At 44.3% G+C, this 23,963-nt stretch overlaps 1 long non-coding RNA gene across 1 annotated transcript; it reads right to left on the bottom strand.

Moving 5' to 3' along the window:
- Nucleotides 1–1,247: 1,247 nt before the first annotated feature.
- Nucleotides 1,248–23,192, bottom strand: LOC120935446. The gene is made up of 5 exons (XR_005748491.1): nt 23,136–23,192; nt 22,447–22,485; nt 8,108–8,171; nt 3,498–3,546; nt 1,248–1,745 (listed from the first exon to the last, which is right to left on the bottom strand). It is a non-coding gene; the product is annotated as an uncharacterized LOC120935446 (long non-coding RNA).
- Nucleotides 23,193–23,963: the final 771 nt, after the last annotated feature.

Below are 23,963 nucleotides of genomic sequence, written 5' to 3'. Positions count from 1 at the left end.
CAGGGAAGGGGTTAAAACCTGGGGGCATCAAGGGGTTGATGTGTGCCCTGCTAGGTGATTCTTACTGTGGGGGGAGGGGACTGACTGGGGGAAGTGACCGATGGTTGTCCCTATATACAAGGGACACACCATCGGTCTCCTCTCCCTGACAGGACGTGGCTCTCTGTGTTTACACACAGAGAGCCACGTCCCTGTCTCTGTGACTGCCGATCGCTGGTGCGAGGAGGACATCGCGGCCGCCAGGCACACGCATCGGCACCTTAATGACGCAGCGGCGCGCGTGCACCCCCCAGCGGCGGGAGACCGTATATTGAAGGCCACCCGGCATTTTAGAGCCACCTTGTGGCCGTAAAAACTCAATGGGCGGATGTTAAAGTGGTGGTTCACCCTGATTTTACACATTAGGTCTATGCAATTGCTAGGCATAGACAGTAACCACACCATTTTTTTTTAAGTCCTCCTTACCTCTTTTCAGCAGCTGTTTGTGTCCTGTCACTCAAAATCCCCCGCGGGGAATGGGCGTGTAAGTCCATCCTCCCCCGTCCTGTCAATCTATTTCTTACACTCCTCCGGAGACGCGCTGGACAACAGGGCGTGAGCTTGTGATGCCGGCCGTTGTTATGGCAACAGTGTAGTGTTGACGGCGACGCTCGCCGTCAACACTGCACATGTGCGGGATAGAGTGGTGAATGCTGGGAGGCCAGCATTCACCGTATCCCGGAAGAAGACCCTGTCGGCTTCAAAGTGCCCACAGGTAAGATGGAAACGTCCATCGCCTGAGAATATAAAATCTTCTTTTTAGAATTACAGCAGTTACGCAGGCTCTAGGAGTGGGACACCCTGGTAGTGCGGGAGTACAGGTAAGCCCTAAGGATTACTACACAAAAAAAAAACGATGTCCCGCCGAACCCCCGCTTTAAAAACAATAATAGACGGGGCTTACAACCAACTTGTTGAAGTCTTTTGTCTAATTGTAAATCCATATGGGTCCATGTGAGCCAGCAAAGGGTAGACTACTTGTTGTGAGTTGTTAGTTTGTTTCTTATGAATAGATCTGAATAATAGAAAATTAATTGACACAAGATCATGAAGTCATTCACAGCATAGCAGTAAAACCAGCTTGGTGAAGAGCTGCAGTTGCAGTACTGAATCACGTACTGGCTATTAAGTGGTAAACAGGAAATATACATATGCAATATTATTTATTTTGAATAGACCAAAGAGACAAAAATAAAAAAGTTGTTGTTTTAGACCTGACCATAAAAGAAAGCTATATAAAGATATTGTACATTAACATTAAAAATGTTCTAAAATATATGGAGAAGCTGCCTAGAGAAGCTTTATAAGACAAACTGCAAAAACAGATATCTCCTGTTTTCCTGAGCTGCCAATAAAATATTACTTTATTTGTTTTATGACAATAATTGCAAAGAGAATGGAAAACATTTCGTTCCCCCTAAAATCAAGATAAAATAATGAATTTAAGAAAAGCGTCTATCTCATATCTTACCTTCTCACTTGCTGCATAACTAAACGTATTTATTTTTAAATTATATTTTACAAACATTAAAGTAATGGAAATCCATTAATGCAAACAGAATACCCAAGGCTTTGCTCATTTAAAGGGAAATTAGAGAGGTCTTTTATCTGTGGCTCATGGAAAATCAGATTGCAGTAGCTTCTTCTCTTCAATGGCTAAATACCTTCAGAGCTTCTTTCCAAATACTGCTTTCCATTCCTTACTTCTGTGATTACGAAAACAAATTAATATTCATAGTACAACATTTAATCAATGTTCGTAACAAAGTTTGCATTATTCAGATATAATTATTTAACAAGGCAGTGCAAAAAGCAGTGGTTATGGAAAAAGTTTAGAAACTCATAGCAACCAATCAGGCTTTAAGCTTATGTTAGCATGTTTTCTATAATTTATACACCATCACTGCTCTTTGTACTACTTTGTGCATTAGTCTTTTGATGCCTAAAGTATATGTAAACTCAACAGTGGCGGCTGGTGCTCAAATTCTTTTGGGGGGGCGCAAACAAACGAAAAAAGAAAAAAAAACATCAATTGCAGCCTTACTGTGCCCATCAAGAGGCTACCGCAGATCGGAAGGAGCGAAGGGAAGCGTAAGACAGCGCACCCCGCTGCATTTTAACCCTTACAAGCTTATCTTTCTTTATACATTGTAAGAGTCCAATGTTTTATGTGTATAACAATAAAAGGTTCATTTTAAATACTACACTATTGGAGCCTCCTCTCCTCCTTGCTTAAATCCTGGGCATGGGCTGGAGTCCCCCCCCCCCTCTTGCTGTTATAGTGCCATCATAAGGGATAGAGGAGTACCATAGTGACCACATCACAGCAATCTCAATATTGGCAACAGAGAAGACTGGTGATGAGTTGTTGTGCCTATGACCATACTGTATGTCAGTGAGGTGAGAGTTCTGGGAGACTGGTGGAGGACACAGATTATGGTTTAATACTACAAATAAGGAAACATCCTCATCAAGATTACTGATATATTGGAAGATTGATCCTGTTTGTTCCCATTACTAGGGATGAGCTTCGTATTCGAGTCGAACTCACGTTCGACTCGAACATCGTATGTTCGATCGTTCGCTGAAATACGAACAAAACAGGTCGTTCGCGCCAAATTCGAGTTACGTTTCACAGGCCATAATTCACTGCGGCATCGCTGGCTGATGATTGGCCAAGCATGCACTATGACCCGCATGCTTGGCCAATTACAGCGTGCAAAAAGAGCCATAATTGGCCAAAGCCAGGGTGGCTTTGGCCAATTATGGCTCAGGGGGTTTAGTGCACGCCCCACACTATAAAAGGCCGCCTGCAGGGCGGCCTTGTGCAGTGTGTTGCGGCAGTTAACAGAGAACAGAGAGAGACAGAGAGAGTGACATTTTTTGCAGGTAGATAGAGCAGGCAGGCAGGCAGGCTAGTCAGTTAATGTTACAGTGTGTAGTGTATATATATACATCCCAGGTGTTGTACATATATTTATACACTCCATAGTTTAGCTAGATCAGTTCTTCCTAATTTACTGGCAGGCAGGTGATTGTGCTATTTAAAGACGTTATCACAGGCATACTATAGACACCCAGCTATATATTTTTTTTAATTTAAGCCCAGCTGTGCGGCCACAGGCTCCAGGGACAGCCCTGCTGGATGGCTGTGAAAAGGCTGAGAGTGCTGCAGGCTTCAGGAACAGCCCAGGATTTGGTGACCCCTGGCAAACTGTCATTTGACCCCCAAGGGGGTCCGGACCCCAGGTTGAGAACCAATGCTCTAAATTTAAAGCAACGCCGGATAAAAAGTAGCAGGCCGCTACATAACAATTATTAGGAAATGTCAAGGAAGTATGACCAATTTGTAGTTTTAGAGACAAACTCTATGCAGATATAATAAACACCAATTACCCCAGTTCTTCCTTCATTGATACATAAATAAATGTGTTTTTAAATGCAATCAGTGTAAGTACCTGAATGTGATTTAGTGGGAGATGGAGAAGCTGACAAGAAATATATTGTCTGGAGGAGGAAGCAGAGTGACAAAGTGGTTAGCTTATCATTGTGCTGCTTCTACCTGTTTTTTATAATTGCAATTTCTATTAAGGTTTTATATCAAACTACACAGTACAAATTAGTAACAAGTACATATGTCATATTAAGTCCAGTGAATCATATACTGTATACAAATAGTCAAGTGAATTCACCTAATGAAAAGTGTGAAGATTTATACAATGAACAATTTAAAGCTGTAACCTAACAAGTAAAGAGAAAACAAATGTAATCAAGAGAGAAGATATATTCGTATTAAGAATAAACACCATAGTAACCTATTATTCTTCAGCCTGTGTTAATAATGCAGAATGAGGGTAGATCAGATAAAGGTAGAGAGTGATGGTAACATACCAAAAGAGGATAAGTACCAGGGAGCCCATTATTAATTATACTGATCCATAACACTTCTCAGGCCTAGTACACACGAGAGGATTTATCCGCGGATACGGTCCAACGGATAAATCCTCTCGAGGATTTCCGCGGATTTGGATCCGGTGGAGTGTACTCACCATAGGATTGAAATCCGCGCCGAAATCCCATCGCGATGACGTGTCGCGCCGTCGCCGCGATGATGACGCGGCGACGTGCGCGACGTGGTCATATAAGGAATTCCACGCATGCGTCGAATCATTACGACGCATGCGGGGGATCCATTCGGACGGATTGATCCGGTGAGTCTGTACAGACCAGCGGATCAATCCGTTGGGATGGATTCAAGCGGATAGATTTGAAAGCATGTCTTCAAATTTTTATCCGCTTGAAATCCATCCCAGGGGATAAAAATCAGTGGAAACAGATCCGCTGGGTTATACACACCAGGGGATCTATCCGCTGGAACTGATCCGCAGATCAATTCCAGCGGATAGATCCTCTCGTGTGTACGGGGCCTCACTGTTGCTGTAATGTGTTCCATTTTTCTAATCTCTATTACCTATTGAGTGACCCTAGGTGGCTCATCTAGGAGGGTATATGGCCAGATAATTAAGATAGTAGGGAGGCTAGAATACAGGGAGTAAGGGGAAGGGGGTAAAGAAGAAGAAGAGGGTATATTGGGGTAAGGTGAAAGGAGGGAGAGGGGTAGGGGGTGAGAGAAAGACAGGAATGACAGGAATGAAAACCATTCCTCCACCTTCTTCGGGCTGCACGATCAAGATGGGTGTATTCTGAAGACCCCACAAATCTGTCCCAGCAGGCCCAAGGGGTCATATATTTTGAAGGTTACTCTCATGCTTGATAAAGGTGATAAGATGATGGACTTCAGACCAAAAGGTTCTGATTACCGGGCATGACCACCATATGTGTAAAAGGGTACCCGTTTCATCATGACATCGACAGCATTTTGCTTTGCCCCTGTGAAAGTATGTAAAAATGCGCTCCCTTTCTTCCTCAGCTATGTCAAATTCCCATTTTTGACATGCGTTTCTAGTCGTAGGCTGATAGAGAAGAGTATTGCGTACATTTTTGAGATCAGGGGGAGGTTGAGACGACCCAAGAAATACCCCAAAGGAACATAGGACCAAAAGGGGAATGAGGTGGCAACAAAGGGCCCATCTATTGAAAAATCAAGGATAAGGCCATATATCTATCAAATAACAAGTTCCTATTTTTTCATGCATGAACTTGTTAACCACTTCAGCCCCGGACCATTTTGCTGGTCAACGACCAGGCCACCTTTTGCGATTCGGCACTGCGTTGCTTTAACTGACAATTGCGCGGTCGTGCGACGTGGCTCCCAAACAAAATTGGCGTCCTTTTTTTCCCACAAATAGAGCTTTCTTTTGGTGGTATTTGATCACCTCTGCGTTTTTTTTTTTTGTGCTATAAACAAAAACTTGAATATTTTTAACTTTTTGATGTAATAAATATCCCCCAAAAATATATAAAAAAACATTTTTTTTTCCTCAGTTTAGGCTGATACGTATTCTTTCTACATATTTTTCATAAAAAAAATCGCAAAAAGCGTTTATTGATTGGTTTGTGCAAAAATTATAGCGTCTACAAAATAGGGGATAGTTTTATGGCATTTTTATTAATATTATTTTTTTTTTACTAGTAATGTTGGCGATCATCGATTTTTACTGCGACCTTATGGCGGACACTTCGGTGACTTTTGACAAATTTTTGGGACCATTGGCATTTTTATAGCGATCGGTGCTATAAAAATTCATTGATTACTGTAAAAATGCCACTGGCAGGGAAGGGGTTAACACTAGGGGGCGAGGAAGGGGTTAATTATGTTCCCTAGGTGTGTTATAACTGAGGGGGGGTGGGACTGACTAGGAGAAATGACAGATCGCTGTTCATACATTGTATGAACAGACAAACAGTAGTTTTTCCCCCTGACAGGACCGGGGGTTGGGTGTTTCGCGGGTGCCCGGCGGTAATCGCGCCCGCCGGGCACGCGCGTCGGCACCAGGGGTGAGCAGGGGGCGCGCGCGCCCCTAATGGCTGGAATGCGAAATTACGTATAGCTACGTGATTTCGTGCAGCCGAGCCGACCTGCCGCCGTATAACTGCGGCGGCTGGTCGGCTAGTGGTTAAAGAAGCATCCTCAAGGAGTGTTTTGTATATCGATAGGATTAGATGTGGCTGAGATGGTAAGGTCAGGGAGAGCTACAGAAACATTTACAAAATTGAAGGTATGAGTAGGACTGTGTAAAAATACAGTCCCACCATGTCTGCAGCTCCTCAATGTGCTGCTTCTACTTTATTGTCCAGTCACGGGCTGAGGGTGAGCCTATGACTGGCTCAGCTTAGAGGAGTTGGGTGGAATGATGCTGGCAGTCTTTCAAAAGCAGAAACTAGGGACATGAAGATGAGAAACACTCTAGGGGACAGCTCTAGATTTAAAAGCAAAAAACAGCAAAAAAAAATTTGGGCTGGAGTTTTGCTTTAAATAACGAATAGACACCCAAGGAAAGTATTTGACACCCAGGCAAAAACAGTTATTTACACCCCCTGCTTTATACAACAATATTATTTTAAGTAATAATCTTAATCGAATTGTATGAACCTGAAATAAAGGATCTAAGGTATCCCAAAAGTTTGCATCTTTAACATTTTATTATGCTAATCAAGGGTGTCACTTGAGCTCCAACTTTCGAAGCAATAATCTTGAAAATAAATGAATAATAATAAGAGAAAAGAAGCAGAGACAGTAAAAATTGTGCTTTTGCCTAACATTGGAGGTCAGTATCACTTTCCCCTTAACAGCTTTAAAGCGGAGTTCCAACCACAATTAGCATTTTTTAAATGTATGTCCTTTCATCCCGCGTTTTTATAATATATATCCGGTCACGTACTATTTTACAATCTGCGCCGATCCGCATAGATATTCAAAAAAGATAGTTTATAAAACTATGTCTACACCGTTGTCATTTTTCTTGTGGGCATTGTGAAGCCTACAAGCACTTACTTCCTGGAGGTCTTGGATGGGGAGTGATAATTGGACAGCTCACTGCATCCTGGGAAATGATGACACACATTTCCCAGGAGCATTAGAGGGAGATGATGTCAGAATCCTAGGTGAATTTAAAGGCAGATTTCGTGGGACCGCATAGCAACAGGCATTTCCAGATGAATAAAAAAAAAAAATTCTTACTTTTGTAGGTCTAATGAGCACAATAATGAAAAAAAAAATTTTGGGATGGAAACTCCACTTTAAAGGAGCCCTGGCTATTCTACACCTGAATATACTGTACAATACCTTGGGGCAGATTCACATACAATTGGACAGGCGCAGCGTATCAGAGATACGCTACGCCGCCGTATCTTACCTGGCTTAAATTTGAATCCAGGAAGAATTCGAGCCGTAAGTTACGGCGGCGTAGTGTATTTCTGGCGGCGTATTTGAAATTGGGCGGGTTGGGGGCGGGTTTCATTTAAATGAAGCGCGTCCCCGCGCCGAATGAAATGCGCATGCGCCGTTCCTAAATTTCCCGCCGTGAATTGCGCTAAATGACGTCGCAACAACGACTTAGACGTGACTTACGTCCATCCCTATTCACGGACGACTTACGCAAAAAAAAAAAAAATCAAATTTCGACGCGGGAACGACGGCCATACTTTAACATGGCAAGTCTATCTATACGCCACAAAATAGTAGCTTTAACTATACGCCGGAGAAAGCCGACTACAGATGATGTAAGAGAATGCGACGACTGCTCGTACGTTCGTGGATCGTCGAAAAAAACTCATTTGCATACCCGACGCGGAAAACGACGCAAACTCCACCCAGCGGACGCCGAAGTATTGCATCTAAGATCCGAAGGCGTACGAGGCCGTAGGCCTGTCGGATCTTACCCAGATGCCGTCGTATCTTGGTTTGAGGATTCAAACTAAAGATACGACGCGGAAAAATTTGAAAGTACGCCGGCGTATCAGTAGATACGCCGGCGTACTTGCTCTGTGAATCTGCCCCCTTGTATAGAAATTTATTTACATTTTTTTGGGTTTATTTAAAACACATGGTAAGTTTTTAGAGTACAAAGTATTAAAAAAAAAACCTTTCCAATTTTAAAAACATCACCTTAATTTAGTCCATTACCAAAGTACCCTTGTGCATCTAAAGTGAAAATCATATTTCGAATTGCCTGAAAGGAGAAAAATATATTAATGTCCCAATTTTAATATATTTGACAAAGCATGGCAACCTACAGGACCACTAACATCAGTCTGCTTTCAGAATTATGTTTTTCTAATGGACTTACCAAAAAAATTGCTTCTATCCAGTAAGTGTTCACATTTAGAAATCATTTTAGGAGACCGTTAGTGGATATAATTAATAGTTCTCAATGTAGACATTTGAATCAATACTCTCAAACGATCTACAAGGCACTTTTCAAAGGCAATATCTCTGTATGATTCATACTGTGAGCTGATCGATCTGTTTAGTGGGTATAATATATATCTGCCCGCTATTCCCACTGCTATCATTGTGTTCAAAAGAACCCAAATAAACAGCAAAACTAAAATGTTAAGCCTTGTGATAAAAAAAAAAAAACATTTTTGTTGATATGCTTTTTATAAGTTTGTATGAAATTATTACAAGCTTATGTTTGCTCTTTTTGTATGCTGGTATTACTCAAGTGGAATACGATGGAAAGGAAAGTGCTACACATTTTTTTTATACTGGAATAATATTTTTATGGGTACTTTAAGCTTGGTTAAGTTTAACAGTCATCATAGAACATGTTCTGCAGCTTTCTGAGTTTGGTAATAAGGCTAACTGTATTACTTTATAAAAATGATTGTTCTATATTAAAAACTGGTCTTTTTTGTAATCTACTGCTCCAGTCTTATCCAGAGACAATATCCACGTTTCTTCTTTTCTGGTTAAAAGACACTTTAAAGGAACACTAAAGTCAAAATTTTTAGTTTTTAAAATAAACATGTTATACTTACCTCCACTGTGCAGCTCATTTTGCACAGAGTGTCCCCTAACCCTGTCTTCTGGGGTCCCTCGGCGGCTGTCTCGGCTCCTCCTCGCAAAAGCTTTCTACCTTCATGCGAGCGAGCTCGCATGGTGGAAAGCTTTTGCGTGCGCGTTCCAGTGATACAGCAGCGGCCATAGCCGCCAACTGTATCACTCGGCCCCGCCCCCCAGCGTGCCGCGTCATCCGCTGTGATTGACAGCAGCGCCAGCCGATGGCTGCGCTGCTATCAATCCGCCCAGCCTAGCCAATCAACGGCCAGGCTGGGAACCCGAGAACATCACATGGACGCGCCCGGGAATTTCGAACGGTCAGGTAAGTAAAACGGGGGCTCGGGGGGGGGGGCGGTACCATCGGATGTTTTTTTACCTTAATGCATAGGATGCATTAAAGTGAAAAAACATTTACCTTTACAACCCCTTTAAGCACTACAAAGAAACACCTATTTTAAGAGTGTGTACAAAGTATACATAAGACCAGGGCTTTTTTTTCAGGGGGAACTTGGGGGAACTCAGTTCCACCACCTCTGGCTCAGATCCTTTGGTTCCCTCTCACCACAATCAATTGTAAACACAGAAGTCTGGTTTCTGTGTTTACAAGTGACATCTCTGCACTCTGTGTGTAACCCCCCTGAACTCTGTACTCTGTATGTATTGAAATCCTGGTATTTAATGTCCCTTTAAGACCCTTCTACTGTTTGTGAAATCTGAACGGGGTCATGGTTGAGTTCCTGCACCTATTTTCTGAGAAAAAAAGCTCTGCATAAGACATATTCATGCCTTGCTATGGACGTGTACTGTAAAGCACAATGATGATCAACAAAGTGTAGCAAATCAGAAGATTGGATGTTTGATTGGTTGCATTGGGTTTGTGTCAAAGGTATCTAGATTCGATTTTCTCAACCTTTGACCCCTGAGGAACTCTTAAAAAATTTTCAGGTTTTAGGGAACCCCTGATAAGGTTGATCATTGGGAAAGCATAGTTGTAAGTGGGAAGAGTATACACCCTACAAGTGTGGCTAGAATGCCACCCTTGCGGGCATGCTTCTGGCTCTGTCAAGTGGCATTGGACCTGGAGCTATGTATGCAGCAGGGACAAGCAAATAGGTCAGTGGCTGGTGAGGCACTGGCTAGTATCAGAGCCAGATACACATAGGTTACACACAGGTTACATATGCCGCAATCATTAGAGAGAGAGCAATAATTCTAGCAATTCTCTTCTGTAAATGTAAACATGTAAGCCCAGATTCTCAAAGGGCTTACGACGGCGCAGCGCCATGTACGCCGTCGTAAGTCCTAATCTGGGCCGTCGTATCAATGCGACTGAGTCTTAGAATCAGTTACGCATAGATATCCATTAGATCCGACAGGCGTAAGGCTCTTACGCCGTCGGATCTTAACTGCAATTTTTTTTTTGCCCGCTAGATGGCGCATCCGTCGTTTTCCCCGTCGAGTATGCAAATTAGCTAGATACGCAAATTCCCGAACGTACACGCGGCCGACGCAGTAAAGTTACGACGTTTACGTTAGGCTTTTCCCGGTGTAAAGTTGCCCCTGGGTCTATGAGGCGCAACCAATGTTAAGTATGGCCGTCGTTCCCGCCTCGAAATTTATAAATTTACGTTGTTTGCATAAGTCGTCCGTAATTGGGGCTGGACGCCATTTACGTTCACGTCGAAACCAATGACGTCCTTGCGACGTCATTTAGAGCAATGCACGCCGGGATATTTTAGGGACGGCGCATGTGCAGTTCGTTCGGCGCGGGGACGCGCTTCATTTAAATGAAACACGCCCCCTACCCACCTAATTTGAATTAGGCGGGCTTACGCCGGGTGATTTACGCTACGCTGCCGCAACTTTACACACAAGTGCTTTGTGAATAAAGCACTTGCATGAAAAACTTGCAGCGGCGTAACGTAAATGAGATACATTACGCCTGCCCAAGTTTACTCCATTCTACGAGAATCTGGGCCGTAATCTGTAAATAAAACTTTTAAAGGGTCGCCTATGGAGATTTTTAAGTAGTGAAGTTTGGCGCCATTCCACAAGTGTGCGCAATTTTAATGTGTGACATGTTAGGTATCTATTTACATGGCGTAACATCATCTTTCACATTTTACAAAAAAATCGGGTTATCTTTAGTGTTTTTTTTTTTATATTCATGACATTTTTTTTTTTAACGCGTTTGAAAAATTGCTGCACAAATACCGTGCAACATAAAAAGTTCCAACGACCACCATTTTTTTTGTTCCCTAGGGTGTCTGCTAAAACAAAATATACAATGTTTGAGGGTTCTGAGTAATTTTCTAGCAAAAAAATTATGATTATTACATGTAGGAGAGAAGTGTCAGAATTGGCCTGGGTGGCAAGGGGTTAATTACCATGAGTAATATACAAATATTTATTATATATTGTTTTTAAGGTAATTTACTTTATTTTCAAAAACTCAAGCAGGTGGCTTAACGTAGAAATTACTGAAGTTTAAAGTTATAACTCAAACCATTAATTTCACAGTAAATAGATAAATAATACATTATTATGTTATAACATCTAGAGCACATGTGTGTGTGTATATATATATATATATATATATATATATATATATATATGCCCCTTCTATGACACTGCAGTGAGAGGCGTGCCTCCACTGCAGCATTTTTATTGAACAGCTGGGGCTAATGGTACGTTACCATTGGTCCAAGACTCCAACTGTCCATTCAGCTCAGTGCTTCTGACAAGAAGTGAGGGCACTGTGAGCTCAATCTCTCAGTCTGCTGCAAAAGGAGTGTGCCAGCTTGTATTTAAACTGGCCGCTTTGCATGTTTACAGGCTGTGCAAGGAGCCCCATATCTCGGGAACCATAGGTCATAGGAGCCCCAGTGGTGGGGTAGGACCTAGGCTATCTACCCCCCAAATTTGGGGTTTCTGTGACCTCATTTTGACCCTCGAAGCTTGATTTTTATTTATTTTTATGTTCTGCCTCACTTGCCTCCCCTGACTACATGTCCCTGGTATGCAGGCACCATCAGATGGGATGTCAGTTAGTTAAAGCACAAGGAACCCCCAGATACTCCTTGAGGAACCCTAGGGTTCCAAAAACCTCTGGTTGAGAATAGATGATCTAGACAATACAGTCCCTCTTCTTTTTAATGCTCAATGTCAGCCCAAACTGCTTTTTATTGTTTTGGACAGATTGGAGAAGGGATGGAACCTTTATAATTTGTTTGCATTCTTTTACCCCATTGTTGAGAAATCCTTCAATTCCTGAATAGGATGTGATAGAAAATATCTCCATTGTGGCCACTGATTGCAACAAAGCATTTTCTTTTCAGTAGAATAGGAAAGGGTTAAAATCTATATCAGGTTATTATTACTGTCTGTGTCTCTCTGCTGCAGCGACAACTGATCGCCTCATTTCTTGTCTAGATGTCACAGGCTGTAACAAGGAGTGGAAGTGATATCGGAGGGCATTATTAAACAGAAAGAGCGCCCCAATTTTATGCATGTTGGATTTGGTCCTAAAATAGATTTGCAATGAGGTGTTCCTGGCAGGGGCGGACTGACCATTCGGTCATTCGGGCAGTGCCCGAGGGCCCCGGTGGTGGGAGGGCCCGGGCTGGCTCAGTCCGCCCCTGGAGGTGCCCGCAGCAGCGTCAGTATCTAGCCAGTAAAAAAACGGAGTCCGACCGTACTCTGTAGCTGGTTGATGTGGCTATTGACTAAGAGGCTCGCTCGGGAGCCGTTATGAGCTGGCCCGGATGGTGGATGGCTTAGAGCCGTGCGGGGATGTACAGTGCAGTCACTGCAGTGATTATGACAGGCGCTCCGGCCACCTCTCCCTCTGTGGAATAGAATAGATGAGGGGGCGGGGCCATAAGTCACTGCCGCGGAGCCTGAGGGCTGTCTGAAGGAGTTGCTGGACTCGGAGGCAGGCAGAGCAGACATAATTGCAGCACAGTCAGACACAAAATTCGGAATGAACGGCATCTACACTGACCTCCTGCCTTGTGTGAAGAAGCAGGTCAGTCAGAGTCAGACAGTGTCATAAATGATAAAATCATTGTGGCTGCAGTTACTGTGACAGTCTAATCTTGGGTAATGTTAAAAGAGCCATGCTGATGTTTCTTTACCTTCTTGCCCTGTGCTGTACAGTTCCCGCCCATCTCCACCCCCTTCACCTCCTGGGAACGTGTGGACTACAAGAGACTCACTGATAACCTCCGGAAATACTTCGTCACCCCCCTCTGAGGTACCAACACTGAGCATGCGCACTGCTACCCACCGCACCACACACATCTCACCTCTGTATACAGGACTCTATATACTCCTCTGTATGCTATCCAGGGGCGGACTAGTCGGGCAGAAACCGAGGGCCCCAGAGTCAGGGGGACCCCATGAGCTGCTCAGTCTGCCCCTGGATGTGCCCACAGTTTATTTTGCAAGATTAGGAAAGTTTGTGCACCGCAGAGGTAGTGAGTGATGTCAACCCTGCCTGCAGATGATGAGGCTGTATGAGAGGACTAGGTGCTGGCCAGGATTACTGAGCGATCATGGAGCCATGAGGATTATTGCAATGACAGGCGCTCTGGCCACCTATCCTCCTAGGGAATTCAGCAGAGGGGCGGGGCCACAGTATACATCCATGCCGCGGGGGAAAGCCAGTGAGAGAGCTGGAGGCTGGAGAGGGAAGACACAGTGGAGTCATCATGTCAGAGACAGTCACCTGACCTGCCTTGTGTGCGGCAGCAGGTCAGTGTGTAAGCACAGCATGTCTGTGATCATCAGCCAGGCTAAGTGTTCCTTCTTCCCCAGTGCCCATCTACCAGGAGCTATTCCCTGACACACGGATATCTGTACACTGAGTGTCCAAGTGTACAGATATATCAGTGTTGTATACAGGGAATAGCTCTCAATATACAGATATCAGTGTCAGGGAAAACACTCAGTGTATAGATGTCAGCAGGGCTGGACTGGGACAAAAATTTGGCCCTGGACTTCATCCAGACTGGCCCACTTTGACAGGTCTCTCCCATGGCGGCCGGACAACTCCCACACACCCCCGGCCACCCAAGCCCCCTCTCCCCCTTCACTAGCCACAAGCCGTTCTACTTTATTAGAGTAGAATGGCTGGTACTGGTACTCTTATAGGCAGTACCAGTGGGGAAGCTAAACATTATTTCACCCGGGGCAAAGAATCAGTTCAGTGCCCCCCCCCCCCCCTTATGGGACAAGATTAGGCAGAAGTGAGAAACTCCCAGGCCATAGCTGTTGAGTCAGCTGTCTGTCCCCTCCCCCATGCTCCTCTGTCGTCCCCCCTGCTCCTCTGGTCCTCCCCTGCTTCTCTGTCCCCCCCAGGTGAGCGCTGCGGGGAGGGAGAGGTGAGCGCTGCGGGAAGGGAGAGACAGAGGAGCGAAGGGAAGCGACGGTCCGCTGTCACTGAAGCCGGCCCACTGAGCCATCGGCCCACCGGGAAACTCCCTGTAGTCCCAATGGCCAGTCCATCCCTGGATGTCAGTGTAACACATAAGGAATAGCACTAAGTGCTATTCCCTATGTATAACTGACATCTATACACTGAGTTTTCCCTGACACTGATATCTGTATATTGAGAGCTATTCCCTGTATACAACACTGATATATCTGTACACTTGGACAAAAAGAACCATCAGTGAGAAGAATGTCCCTTACATTAGTGGTCAGCAGAAAGAATGTTCCTTGCATTGGTAGTCAGCAGAAAGAATGTTCCTTGCATTGGTAGTCAGCAGAAAGAATGTTCCTTGCATTGGTGGTCTGTGCGAATAATGTTCCTTACATTGGTAGTCAGCAGAAAGAATTGTTCCTTGCATTGGTGATCTGTGCGAATAATGTTCCTTACATAGGTGGTCAGCAGAAAGAATGCTCCTTACATTGGTGGTCTGTGCGAATAATGTTCCTTGCATTGGTGGTCACCAGAAAGAATGTTCCTTGCATTGGGGGTCACCAGAAGAATGTTCCTTGCATTGGGGGTCACCAGAAGAATGTTCCTTGCATTGGGGGTCACCAGAAGAATGTTCCTTACATTGGGGGTCACCAGAAGAATGTTCTTTGCATTGGTGGTCACCAAAAGAATGTTCCTTGCATTGGTGGTCACCAGAAGAATGTTCCTTACATTGGGGGTCACCAGAAAGAATGTTCCTTACATTGGGGGTCACCAGAAGAATGTTCCTTGCATTGGGGGTCACCAGAAGAATGTTCCTTGCATTGGGGGTCACCAGAAGAATGTTCCTTACATTGGGGGTCACCAGAAGAATGTTCCTTGCATTGGGGGTCACCAGAAGAATGTTCCTTACATTGGGGGTCACCAGAAGAATGTTCCTTACATTGGGGGTCACCAGAAGAATGTTCCTTACATTGGGGGTCACCAGAAGAATGTTCCTTGCATTGGTGGTCACCAAAAGAATGTTCCTTGCATTGGGGGTCAGTGGGAAGAATGTCCCTCAAGGTAACCCCCGGGAGAGCGCTTCTCCTAGGGGGTTATCTGATGCGGGGAGGAGCCGCGAGAACCACGCGGGGACTCCAGAAGACATGGATCGGGGCCACTCTGTGCAAAACGAACTGCACAGTGGAGGTAAGTATGACATGTTTGTTATTTAAAAAAAAAAAAAAGAAGAGAGCCTTTACAATCACTTTCATTTTGGAAATGTATCGTTGTTGCACTTTCTTTAATATAAGTTTATTTTTCTTTATATTCTATAATTACCATTTTATTTTGAACATAATGTAGAGAAATTCTGTGACGAACGCATGTAGTGTGGGCAGTACAATATGATTTGTGTGGGTGTGGCTTGAGTACGGGTGGGAACACATGGGCGGGGACAGGGGGCCCCAGGATCTCCTATTGCCCGGGGGCCCCATGAGTTGTCAGTCCGCCCCTGGTTCCTGGTTGAAGATTTTTCTATACAATAAGATATTGAATATAGCAAAATCTTCTGAGTAAAGCATATTATTGTTATTTATTCTCCAAAGCATTTTTTTAAACTAGACACGGTTATCATATTTTGGGCTTTATCACATCAATAACCTTGGTTATCTCTGAAATGCAGGACATTTTAATATAGTAGCTAGGAGTTGGGATTCAGTGCAGTGGTAGGCTGAGGCAAAGCAGATGCAGCCAGACCCAACCTCTATGCTAGACAGTATTTAAAGTGCTTGCAAAAATAAAAAATGGATCCTGCGCATCACGAGTTGCCGAAAGAAGCCGAACGTCGGTGCGGCTCTATACGGCGCCTGCGCACCGACGTTCGGCTTCTTTCGGCAACTTGTGACGCGTAGTATGCGACGGTCGGAAGCCTGTCAATCAGATAGGAACGCCCAGTCCCGCAGAAGACATACCTGTTAAGACCCTGCCTGCTATGAATCAATTATTACAGTTGGATCTCAGCTGCGGAGGCTTTAAGCAGGGAAGGTGCCTTGTCAGGAGTAGGTAGTGAAGTCCCTGTAGCGTGTGGCTGGGTCCAAGAGTAGCTATCACAGCTGTTTGTTATGAGGTCAGAGTAGGGGTCTCAGCTGGCGGTATCTGGGGTACCTGGAGCGGGGTCCCGAGGTGACGGCAGGCGTTCAACAGAAATAGCAGAACGCCATACCGTCATCCCTGGGAGTTTAAATAGGGGGAAGCGCGGGAGATGGTGGCGGCCGCGAGGACGCGCTTCCGCGTTCCAGCATGGAACGCAAACAGCGGCGCAGCGGAAGTGATGCGTACGGCACAACGAGGGGAGTGCGGCTGTGATGGGTGAGTGTTTCCGTGCTTGCTGTGCACGGAATAACGCCAGTGGCGTTACATACTCCCCTCCTCAAGGGGGCACCAACAGTGTTCCCCATAGGAGTCGGGCGATTAGGATACCTACGGTGAAATTGTCTAATCAGGCGGGGAGCATGAAGATGTGAAGAGTTTTCCCATGAATCATCAAGTTGACTGTATCCTTTCCATTGTATCAAATACTGCAAGGTTGAGCCCCTCTTTCTGGAGTCCAGAATCTTCTCAATCTCATATTCAGTCTCACCCAAGATGTCCACCGGTGGAGGGGGACGTGGAATTCTGTTAGGAAATGGGTTGGGTATGAATGGTTTGATGAGTGAAACATGGAAGGAGGGATGTATTTTCCAATCAGGAGGTAATTGTAGTTTAACAGCGTTAGGATTGATGACATGTGAAATCGGGAAAGGGCCAGTGAATTGACGCCCAAGTTTCTTCGAGGGTATTTTAAGGCGTAAGTTTCGGGTGGAAAGCCACACTAAGTCGGCCACTTTGTAGGCAGGAGGTGCTGTTCTGTGAGCGTCATAATAACGTTTTTGTCGTAACTGGGCAGCTTCGAGGTTGGAACGAAGTATGCCCAGCGTCTTTTTTAAATCAGAAAGATAGTGTTCTACTGCGGGAACATTATTTGAATGGAAGTGAGATGGTAAACTATTAGGGTGGAAACCATAATTCGCGTAGAATGGTGAAAATCGGGATGAAGAACTGGTGGCATTGTTATACGCAAATTCAGCGTGAGGAAGCAAATGAAACCAGTCATCCTGGAGATGGGTACAATAACAGCGTAAGTATTGTTCTAGAGTCTGGTTGACACGTTCTGTTTGTCCATTTGTCTGAGGGTGGTAGGCAGTGGACATGCGGTGATCAATCTGTAAGGCAACACATAAAGCTTTCCAGAACTTAGAAATGAATTGGGATCCACGGTCCGAAATAATTTGAGAGGGTAATCCATGGAGTCTGAGAATGTTGTTAATGAAAGCTTTTGCTGTTTCAGAAGAGGATGGCAGATCTTTTAAAGGAGTGAAGTGCGCCATCTTTGTTAATAGATCTACTGTGACCATGATTGTGTTTGCACCATTTGACCTGGGAAGGTACGTTTTGAGTACCTGGCCTGTATGAGATGTAGAAATCAAATCAGTCAAAAAATAAACTCCACCTCACCTGGCGGGCGGACAGTGTTTTACAGGCCTTCAAATGTTGTAGATTATGGTGGTCTGTAAGTATGGTTATAGGGTGTGTGCTACCCTCCAATAAATGTCTCCAGTTCGCTAGAGCGTCCTTTATTGCAAGGAGTTCCTTCTCCCCAATGGGGTAGTTCTTTTCAGCAGATGTTAGAGTCCTGGAGTAGAAGGCAACTGGGTGCAAAGGCTCAGATAAAGTTGCACGTTGGGAGAGTATGGCTCCCAAGGCGAAAAGCATCAACTTCCAGGGTAAAATGAAATAGCGGATTAGGAAGTTGGAGAATAGGAGCAGAGGTGTAAGAGATTTTGAGTGAATCAAAAGACTTCTGTGCTTCATTTGACCAGGAGAAGGGTGTCTTCTTACTAGTTAAAGTAGTCAGTGGTTTCACTATTGCCGAGAAGTTCTTGATGAACTTGCGATAATAGTTTGAAAATCCAAGGAAGCGCTGCAAAGCCTTTCTTGAATGTGGGATTGGCCAGGAAAGAATACATTCCACCTTGGAGCGATCCATCTGAATACCCTCAGGGGTAATTTGGTATCCTAAGAAGGATATACTTGACTGACTGAAAACACACTTCTCAAGCTTAGCGTATAAGGAATGTGTTCTGAGTCTGGCCAGAACCCAGTGTACATGTTTGGTGTGTTCCTCAAGGGTGTCAGAAAAAATTAAAATGTCATCCAAGTAAATTACAACACAAATGTCAAGCAAGTCACGGAAGATGTCGTTGATAAACCACTGGAACGTGGCAGGTGCGTTACATAATCCAAATGGCATTACTGTATATTCGAATAAGCCATATCGAGTCTTGAAAGCAGTCTTCCATTCGTCTCCTGGACGGATCCTTATTAAATTGTAGGCACCCCTGAGGTCTAGTTTAGTAAAGATCTTAGAGGTCTGGAGTCGTTCAATAAGTTCTGGAATGAGAGGTAGAGGATAGTGGTTTTTCACTGTGATGTTGTTAAGGGATCTGTAGTCAATTATTGGCCGCAGTGAACCGTCCTTATTTTTTACAAAAAACATGGCAGCACTTGCTGGGGAGGTGGATGGCCTAATGAATCCTTTTCTCAAGTTTTCATCAAGGTATTCCTTGAGATGGATGAGCTCGGGTTGTGATAATGGATAAATCCGCGCAGTAGGAATGGGATTTCCTGGTATGCGGTCAATCGGACAATCATAGATACGGTGCGGAGGGAGCATTTCTGCATTGGTTTTACTGAAGACATCAGAGAAGTCATGTAGATAAGTTGGGAGACATTCATGGCAGTCACTTGTTAAGAGAATGGTGTATATCGGATAGCAGGTCTCCTTGCAATATGAGGAATCTAAGTTAAGTGAATTGTTGGACCATTGGAAAGTTGGTTGATGAAGAAGTGACCAAGGTAAACCTAGTACAATTGGAAATAGGGGTGACTAAATGATATCAAAGACAAGTGTCTCAGTATGACCGTTGCCACAAGTGACCAACAAAGGAGAGGTTTGGGAGGTGATTGGGCCAAAAGAGGAACTAGAACCATCAATAAAAGTGACAGACATAGGGGTTTGCTTGACCACAGATGGGATTTTATTAGACTTAATTAATCTTAAATCTATAAAGTTGCCACAGACACCGGTGTCTACCATTGCATCAATGGTGGTCCTGATTTGGTCCCACTGTAAGGTAAGGGTGAGAAAAACATAGGGATTAGTGGTAGATCCAGGTGAATTGATCTTACAAATATTAGAAATATTACCTTCAGAGTTCCTCTTGAGTAGTGGACAAGTGGAGACAATGTGGTCTGGGGCGGAACAGTAAAGACAGAGGTTTTGGGCTCTGCGTCTCTGTTTCTCAGCTGGGGATAAAGGCCCTTTGATTGCTCCAAGTTCCATGGGAAGCTCCTTTGGGGGTGATCTGGATCTCCTGAAGGGTATAGGCTGGTAAGAGTTGACACGTTCAGCCTTCCTCTCTCTAAGACGTCGGTCAATGGAGAGGGAGAGGTGCATCAGATCCTCTAGTGTAGCAGGAAGTTCAACACAAGCTATTTCATCCTTCATAGAATCTGAAAACCCTAGGCGAAATTGATTGCGGAGAGCAATATCAGTCCATAAGGTCTCTCTGCTCCAACACTTAAATTCAGAGATATAGTCCTCTACAGGTCTATTCCCTTGCTTGAGGTTTCTAATGGTGTTCTCTGCCGTAAGTTGTTTGTTGGGATCCTCATAAAGGAGAGACATTTCGTCGAGGAAGGTATTAAATGCGCCTAAGAGATCACCATGTTCCTCTACGTAGGCATCGGCCCATACTCGGGGTTCTCCCTTGAGATAAGAAATCAGCGTGAGAATTCTGACCCTATCGGAGTAGTAAGTACGGGGAAGTAATTCAAACATAAGACGGCAGGAACTGATAAATTGACGGAAAAGTTTTCTATCACCTGAGAAGGGTTCTGCTATTATGTTAAGACCCTGCCTGCTATGAATCAATTATTACAGTTGGATCTCAGCTGCGGAGGCTTTAAGCAGGGAAGGTGCCTTGTCAGGAGTAGGTGGTGAAGTCCCTGTAGCATGTGGCTGGGTCCAAGAGTAGCTATCACAGCTGTTTGTTATGAGGTCAGAGTAGGGGTCTCAGCTGGCGGTATCTGGGGTACCTGGAGCGGGGTCCCGAGGTGACGGCAGGCGTTCAACAGAAATAGCAGAACGTCGTACCGTCATCCCTGGGAGTTTAAATAGGGGGAAGCGCGGGAGATGGTGGCGGCCGCGAGGAAGCGCTTCCGCGTTCCAGCATGGAACGCAAACAGCGGCGCAGCGGAAGTGACGCGTACGGCACAACGAGGGGAGTGCGGCTGTGATGGGTGAGTGACTCCGCGCTTGCTGTGCATGGAATAACGCCAGTGGCGTTACAATACCCGACGTTCGGCTTCTTTCGACAACTCGTGACGCGTAGTATGCGACGGTCGGAAGCCTGTCAATCAGATAGGAACGCCCAGTCCCGCAGAAGACATACCCGGAAGCGGCGGTGAAATACGGTATGTACGAAAAAAAAAAAAAAAACAGCCGATTGTCATTAGGACAACTCGGCTGAATGTCATGTTAAAAATTTATTTTTTGGGTGAACCTCCACTTTAAGTTCTTTAGGGCTAAAGGTAAATCATTTTTTAAAACTTCATAAGATGTAGAAGACTAAAAGTTTAACTAATGCTGGCCATACACTATACGAACATTTGGCCAAAATTCAGTCGTTCAGAAAGATCTTTAGTTTTTAATGGGCACAAAATCGAAAATCGTTGGGACGTTTTTGAGCCGAAAAAACGAAGGACAAGTTTGAAAATTTTCTGCCGAACGAACGATAAATCGGAAGGTTAATGTGTTTCCCGTCCGAACTTTCTGCACTAGGTATATTAAAAAAAAAGAACCAATTTTTTTTTTATTTATGTTCACTGAATGATTTATCGGTCATTACATGATGGCACTATCGTTTGCGCTCACGACCGAACTATCGTTTTTCGAAAGTTCGTTCGGACGATTTTTCGTTCAGTATGTATGGCCAGCATAAGACTTTGCCCAGCAGTATTGATTTCAGTTGCAATTAATATAACTAGGAGTTGCACAATAATTAAATGGCATAGCTATCTCAAATTGTACACCCTTTACATTGTATTTATTAAATATTGTCGCCCCTCCGTGGGACACCTTTATTTTCTCATGTATGTAAATCCTGAGAAATAATTTGTACAATTCTATACAATGTGCAGCAAATGTTTTTATTGAAATTAAGTAAATTATTTAAATCCTATATAAACATTCCCCACCTAAAACAATATCTTTTGAGCAATAAAGTTGATTTTTCAAGATCCACTCTGTGTTATAACCTGAACATACGGTAAGGATACAGTCACTTAATTCTCTAATTACTTTAACCTTCATCATGACACACCAGGGCATATTTTTATTAGGTCATTAAAACACCTCTTTGGTAGTTAAGGGCATTCTGTCTTCAACCTTATGTCTCTGCAAAGCCTGTGAAGTGTTACACCACAAAACACCCCCTGATGTCTCTTCATCCCTAATTAGAACTAATCATGCAAGCCAAAAGAACATCTTCCTCTAACCTGGCTTTATTGGCTAAAAAGTGTTGCATTCTGGAAAGAGGTGTGCAATCTTTTTCAATCACTGAACTTTATTGGCGGGTTTGCAGTGCATCTGTGATTTATTGGTCATATTCAGGGATTTATTTCCCAGAAGAGCTGCATTGTCTGATCCTGAGTGAAAGCAAGTGTGCAAAACAAATGGAACATAGTGAGAAAACAGCCACTTTGTTTATTAGGGGATATAAAGTAGATATAAAACAGCAGAGAGGTACCTGGCTATAAATCAGTTTATGCCTTCAGAAATGGATGGCTGGTTCTTGCTGCACATGTGATGTATGGCAAAACAGTACACATAAAGTTGTTCCCATTAGTCTGTGATATAATTATATTGGTACCTTACCTTTTCCTGCCAGTAGTTCTTAACGCTGGGCTTTCAGCACTAAAAACAAAGTGAAATTAACTTTTACATTAGTGTTTCTGTCCTAAACTATTCTAATTATAAAACACACCATAAAGTAACACTAAACTTTTGTTTTAAAAGAAGCATATATTCTAGTATGTATTCTTAAAGCGGTAGTTCACCCTGACCCACATGATGTTACCATCGAGACAGGCATTGTAGCGCGAGCTACAGTATGCCTGTCCCGATTTTTTTAACCCCGTACTCACCTCGTAGTCGTCCATCGTAGATTTCGGCTCCCGCGGGGAATGGGCGTGCCTATGGAGAGGGAGGATGATTGACGGCCGGCCCTGGCACGTCACTCTCCCCGAAGACAGCCGGAGTAGGTCTCGGCTCTTCACGGCGCGTGCGCACAGGCTATGCGCACGCGTCGTGAAGACCAAGCCTATTTCGGCTATTTCCGGAGAAGCGTGACGCGCCAGAGCCGGCCGTCAATCATCCTCCGTCTCCAGAGGCACGCCCATTCCCCTGTATCTTCGATGGACGACTACAAGGTGAGTATGGGGGAAAAAAATTCGGGACAGGCATACTGTAGCTCGCGCTACAGTGCCTGATTTAAAGGTAAAAGAAAAAATTTTTTTTTTTTTCCTGTCGATAGGGTGAACCCCCGCTTTAACTCAAAAAAGTACCTTCCATTGCTCTCAGGCTCATCCAGGATGGCTACGTCCGTTCTCCATGCTCACCCTATATATAGGAATGTAGGGCCAGATTCACGTACAGCGGGCGCAGCGGAACGTAACCGGTTTACGTTACACCGCCGCAATTTTTCCGATTTAGTGCCCGATCCACAAAGCACTTACCTGGAAATTTGCAGCGGTGTATAGTAAACAGGTCCGGTGCAAGGCGGTCCAATTCAAATGGGGCGGGTACCATTTAAATTAGGCGCGCTCCCGCGTCGGACGTACTGCGCATGCTCCCGTCGCAAATTTCCCGACGTACTTTGCGTGAAATTACGACGCGCCAACGTTTTGTGAATCGCAACGTGAAAAAAGATTTACGCCGGGAAAAATAAAAGATTTAAAAAAAATTCAAAAGCGACGCGGGAAAGACAGGCATACTTTAACATGGTGGAGTACTTTTACACCATGTTAAAGGTGCACTATCTTTGCGACGGAAATCTAACACTTGCGACGCCGTAACGACGGGAAAAATCTTCGTGGATCGCTGTAACTCCTAATTTGCATACCCGACGCTGGTTTACGACGCAAACTCCCCCCAGCGGCGGCCGCGGTACTGCATCCTAAGATCCGACTGTGTAAAACAATTACACCTGTCGGATCTTAGGGATATCTATGCGTAACTGATTCTATGAATCAGTCGCATAGATAGAAACAGAGATACGACGGCGTATCAGGAGAAACGCCGTCGTATCTCTTTGGTGAATCTGGCCCGTAGTTACCCATTGTTGTTCTCCAAAAGATGGACTATGGACTAATGGAATTGTATTGTGCAAGTAT

This window comes from Rana temporaria, chromosome 4 (assembly GCF_905171775.1).
Source record: "Rana temporaria chromosome 4, aRanTem1.1, whole genome shotgun sequence".
Classification (NCBI taxonomy): domain Eukaryota; kingdom Metazoa; phylum Chordata; class Amphibia; order Anura; family Ranidae; genus Rana; species Rana temporaria.
This window is presented reverse-complemented; position numbering and strand designations above follow the sequence as displayed.